This window comes from Dermacentor silvarum, chromosome 11, assembly GCF_013339745.2.
Source record: "Dermacentor silvarum isolate Dsil-2018 chromosome 11, BIME_Dsil_1.4, whole genome shotgun sequence".
In the NCBI taxonomy this organism is placed as follows: domain Eukaryota; kingdom Metazoa; phylum Arthropoda; class Arachnida; order Ixodida; family Ixodidae; genus Dermacentor; species Dermacentor silvarum.
Window position 1 is genome coordinate 30,648,053 of NC_051164.1, and position 6,146 is coordinate 30,654,198.

Sequence of the window (6,146 nt, forward strand, 5' to 3'; positions counted from 1 at the left end):
CGCGTCGCCCGAGGCCAAGTTTTGGAAACGCGAAGTCGCCCGTGTACTTGTGGTGCCAAAGTGCAGGAAATAATACCCGGAAATGGGGGAACGCTTGGAAATCAGATGTTTTCATATTTAATGGTATTGTTTGGGATGAGTCGGGCATTTTCTATGCCATGTATGTAAAAGCGAATTCTTTTTGTTTGTAATTCTGCCCATTCATCGCTTTCGCACGTTTCGCCTCTACACGCAGTATTCCTATGTCTAAATACCAAAATGACACATGCTTGTAACATGCTGTTACGTGCTTGTAAATGTAACATACTTGTAATTTACCTTTTTTCAGCTGGTGCCGTCCGGTTGAGCTTCATACAGAAACTACTGCTTACCTGCTGGGGTCACAACGTTGGATGAACGCACAAAAAGCGCTGAACGAGCTTTTATATAGAGCAAAATAAATATTTCCTCCTTCCACAAAAGGTGTTGCGTCTACTTTGGGAAATTGCACGGACCCGCCGGGGTGGCTCAGTCAACTAAGGCGTTGCGCTGCTGAGCACGAGGTCGCGGGATCGAATCCCGGCCCTGGCGGCCGCATTTCGATGGAGGCGAAATGCAAAAACGCCCGTGTGCTTGCGTTGTAGTGCACGTTAAAGAACCCCAGGTGGTCAAAATTAAACCGGAGCCCTCCACTACGGCCTGCCTCATAATCAGAACTGGTTTGGGCACGTAAAACCCCAGAAAGAAGAAGAAGACGAAATTGCACGTGGCACAGATTTGATGGGAATTTACGAGATCGTTCGCAATCATTTTTACTAAATAATAAACCGATTCTGCGCGAAGAGAGAAAAAAAAGGAGGGGGGGGGGCGCAGCCGGCATGCTAGCTTGCGTTCAAAATACGCGCGCCCAAAACCGAAACAGGAAGTGATTGATGCCGACCGCTTGGCACGCTGCAGTAAATTCGGCCGCTGGGCCCTATGGGGGTGTCCCCTCTTGTTGAATTCCTTTCTCTATGTTTAAACTGTCTCACACGACATCATCAACTACAGCAGAGCTTTTTGCAATAATGTCTTTGTTGCGATACATAAATTCAACGCAAAAAGGGAACCAATCGGTCATCCTTTGTGACTTACAAGCAGCTTTGTCGTCACTTCGTGGTGGCGTCAGCAATTCCAAAAACATGGTGTTAGTTTATGAGACACTAAAGGAACTCACAAAGGCAAGTGAAAAAACTCGCACAATAGTGTTCCAATGAATACCTGGCCACTGCAGTATCCCTGGGAATGTTGCAGCAGACAAGGCTGCTGGACAAGCGCATAATAATAACGCCACAAACGGTCTCCCTCTAACGCAAGGACAATTGAGGCACATACTAAGACAGATCTCAGTCCGTGGTTGCAAAGCGACATGGTTCGATCAGAATTCTAAATCTTCAGATTCATTTCACATTGACCCTGCGCTTCAATTCAAAATCCCGTCCACATTGAATACAACCACAGCCTTTGAAACACTCATTCACCGTCTACGGCTCGGTACCGCGTACAAAAACATATTCTACAAAAAATTTCAAGAGCTGATAGTCCGGAATGTGCTTGTGGTCACGCGGATAAGGATGTGCAGCATCTTCTGTTAGAATGTCGGCGACACGACACACACAGACAACGTTTAGCACGTGATTAAGGGACGTTAGACCGCAGGCCCTTCAGCCTCAGGAAGATCTTAGGTCCTTCGCCAACATATTCGTTGCAAAGACGAGCGTTAATGGCACTCGAAAGATTTCTAGAAGCGAACAATATTCTCGGAAACTATTGAAAATAGTGTTTATCTGGGACAAACACACTGTATGTATTTTATCTGAATTTGGTCAATTCAACACCTGGGTTCATGTACCTTCATTTGAATTGAATCCATGCTATCTTATGTGCCGTGATTTTAGTACAGTTACGTGACCGGACTTTGTGTTTACTTTAGTGCACCTATGTGACTGAACTTTGTGTGCCGTTTTTCTGAGTTGACTCCGTTTTAGTGTGGCATTAGTGTACTTATGTGACTGGATTTTGTGTTTAACTTGTGCGCCTTTGTGACTGAACTTTGTGTGTTGTGTTTCGGAGTTGAATTTCAGTATTAGTGCGGTATTAGTGTACTTATGTGACTAGGCTTTGTGTTATTGTGATTTGGAGTCGACATTTAATTTTAATGCGTGTAAATTAATTTTCTTTCTTTGATATCTCTGTATGAAAAGGAGTAGTCGGCGCCAATTAAAGGCGTCAACATCTGATAAATACCATATAATAAAAAAGGTAGTCCTACCAGATTCCAGACACAGTCTACAAATTAGGATGTCAGGTGTTCAGTTCAGCATGAAGCCGCATGCTGCTCAATAAAAAGAACCAGCTACACTGTGCGCTTCAATGGAGCCAACAAGAAACTGCAACAATGTAGACTTCTTTCGTTTCGGCAACAACCCTGGAACATGTTTCTTCTGCAATATTTACTGAATTGCTAATGTACAATACGATAATTCCTTTATTTGAAAAAGAATTTAGACAGATTTTCACATGAAGCACCAAAATGTATTTCCAACCCTTTCATAGGAAAAGCGAAAGTAGCTGTAAGGCTTCCTATTGACGGTGAAAAGTTTGTAACGTTTCTTCGATGAATTATACACGACAAAGAGGAAGGGCGGCAGAGTCGCCGATGGTGCGAATGCTCATCGACTTCTGCGAGTTCTGCTTGAGCGTTTGAAGTTATCGGACGTGTGTTTCGGAGCATTCGCGTCTGCTGGAGACGCCTTGGCGTCCCATGCAGCGCTTCCTTTTTACACTACGTCCTGGTGCATTCTTGCAACTGTGACGGGACTTCGTTAAGGAATTGAGCTGACTGTCGAAGAGAGAGGCCACGCAGCTCTTCGCTTCGGCAACCTCACCTCGCCGGCCGCGCCCGACTCCTTCACGCGTGCGGACGTGCTTGCTCATCGCTCCGGCTTCACAGCTACTTCTCCATCATACAACTACTTAGGCATGCCCCTCCCCAAAAACCTGTCTTCGTCGAGAGAGAGAAACAACTTTTATTGAAAACGGCAAGTGTAAGAAGAGTTTATCTCGCCTCCCTTAGATGGCGGCCAGGAGCCCTTGGGTCCTTGTGGCATCTTCGGCTTGCCTGATGACTTTCAGCTGGTGCTCGCTGTCTGTGCTGAGCAGCGCGGTCTCACACTGCTCCGCGTTCGTATATGTGTTGTTTGGCCCCTCCACTATGTTGGGGCAAGCCCAGATTATGTGTCTGAGGTCCGCCCGCTGATTGCAGTCTTTGCATTTATCTGAGTAGAGCTCTGGATAAAAATGATTAAAAGCGATCGAGTTTGGGAAGGTGCTTGTTTGTAGTAGGCGCCATGCTGTCGCCTGCTGTTTATTTAATGAGGAGTGTGGTGGAGGGTAGTGCGGCCTCCCTAATCTGTAGTGTTTGGTGATTTCATTGTAAGTGACCATGCGGTCTCTCTCCGCACTCGGGCCCCGCGTTGTTACTGCTCGGCTCGCTAACTCTCGAGCTAGGCTGTGTGCGGTTTCGTTGCCCGGGCGGGAGGAGTGGGCGGGCGTCCATGTGACATGAACGTCACGCTCCCCGCGAAAGGTACTCATGATCCTTAGTGCCTCTTTCGAGACACTTCCCTTAGCGAAGTTATGAGGCGCACTTTTCGAATCAGTGATTATGACGCTGGCCGTTGTATGACGCTGGCCAGCGCTATGGCCGCTTCTTCCGCGATTTCCGATTTTCCTGTTTTAATGGTGCCGCTGGCAAGCGAGTGGCCCGCTTAATTTGAGGCCACCACTGCCATGTGTCGACCGTCTACATATTCCGCCACGTCTACATAGACCACCTTCGCATCGTTTTGAAACTTCTTATGCGGTGCTTTCGCTCTTGTATTCCTCCGACCTAGGTGATGATCGGGGTGCATGTTTCTGGGTAATGGGGGTATGATCATGCACTCTCTGATTTCTCTCGGGATTTCGTATTTATCCGCGCTTTGTCCAGCGTACGTGATACCGAGCTTGTGTAGGATTTGTCTTCCCGTGTTTCTTTGCGCCAGTCTTTCGTATTGTGCGATTGTATGAGCCTCAATGAGCTCGTCTAGCGTGTTGTGCATTCCTAACGCTTCGAACTTCTCGCTAGATGTGGTGATCGGTAGGCCGAGGGCTTGTTTATATGCCTTTTTGATGATGCACTCTATCTTTTGTTTTTCCGCCACGTGTAACTTGAGGTATGGGGTCACATACACTATGCGGCTGACGACAAACGCTTGGATGAGCCGCACTAGGTTGTGTTCCTTCACACCGTAGTTCTTGTTGGCGATTCTTCGAATCAACCTGATGGTTTGCTGGGTGCTGGTATCCAGTATTCTTATTACTTCTCCGTTATGACCGTTTTCAGATATTCGGAGTCCCAGTATTCTAAGGTGTTGTACCTGGGGAATTCGGTGACCCCCCACCGATATTGTGATGCTGGGCCGCTCTTGATTGCGCTTACGTCCTCTGCTTGTAGGTCTGTAGAGTAGTAGCTCCGATTTTCGGGGACAACATTTTAGGCCCTTGTTCTCTACGTATCGCTCTACCGTATTGACTGCTTGCTGTAAAATCTCTTCTATATGGCTATCGCTTCCGCCCGTCACCCATAGGGTGCTGAAGTCCTTCGATGCGTTCCAGTTCTGTGGGCAGGCCGAGCATCGCCACGTTAAATAGGAACGGGCAAAGCACCGAGCCTTGTGGTGTTCCCTTATTGCCTAATTCTATTTCTTCAGATTTCGTGTCCCCGACTGTGATTATGGCTTTACGGTTAGCAAGGAAATCTTTCACGTAGTCGTATGCTCTTTGGCCTATGTCGAGGTTTTGCAAGTTGCTCAATATGGCCTCGTGGGTGACGCTATCAAACGCTTTCTGTAAGTCGAGACCCAGGATGGCTTTTGTATCCAGGGTGTGTGTTTCAGCGTCTATGATTTGGTTCTTTAATTGCAGCATGACGTCTTGCGTCGAGAGTTTTGGTCTAAAGCCGATCATGGAGAGTGGGTATAGCCCATTATCGTCCATGTATTTGCCGAGACACGTTAGAACCACTTTTTCCATTAGCTTTCCGATGCAGGACGTCAATGAGATTGGCCTCAAATTTTCTATGTGTGGCTTTTTGCCAGGTTTGGGTATTAATTTTATCTGGGCGGTTTTCAATTGCTGGGGTATGGGTTAACGTTCTCGATGGTATAACCCCAGGCAGCGTGTGGTGCATTAAAGTCGCCCACGATGATCAGCACTTGTCTGCCCGCCACATTTAACGCTTTGCGGAAAAGCGAGCCAAACTTTACTTTTTGTCGTGGTGGGCTGTATACATTCAGCACGAATAGGCTTTCCTCCTTTTTTCGGGAAGGTATGATTTCGAGTAGGACGTGGTCTATGTTTCGTGCGCCGGTGTCGTGTTCTACAGCCACTATGTTTCGGTGTATCAGTGTGGTTACTGTTGCTTTTTCATCTGAAGTGCTATATGATTTGTATCCTGATAATTTTTCGGTCCCCCCCAGTTTCCTGGAGAGCGATTACGTCCGGTGCTTGCTTGGTTTTTACGAATTGCTGCAGGTTGCCCCTCTTACGGCGAAACCCAGGACAATTCCACTGCCAAACCGTGCACTCGTTATGCAGCGCCATGTTGGTTACTCGAGTCCGTGCAGCTGTACTCAGCCGCAGGTGGTCTGCTGTACGGCTTGCCTTTCACCGGCCTGGCTCCTGCGGGTCGGGCGTCTTTCGACACATTTTCCAGCTGCGCTACTCTACCCTCGATGACGTCGAACCGCTGCGACGTTTCCACTCGTATCTGCGTTATCTGCTGTTGTAGATCCGCGTGCATCTGGATGAATTGGTGTTGAAGACCTGCGAACATTTCCTGGAACATGCCTTTTACTTCTCCGACTGCAGAGTCGCTGTGCTCGTCTCCTTTTTCCAGTGCCATTCGCTTATGCGGCGGCGTCTCTCCACTCATCGGCGTGGGTACGAGCGTCAGCGGAGCTTGATTTGGTGTTGACGCCGTACTAGCTGTAGGCGTGTTACGGGTTATCTCTGTCTTTTTTGGATGCTTAAGTTTTGCGTTTTCCTCTTTCAGCGTTTTTATATCCTCCCTTAACGTCGCGTTT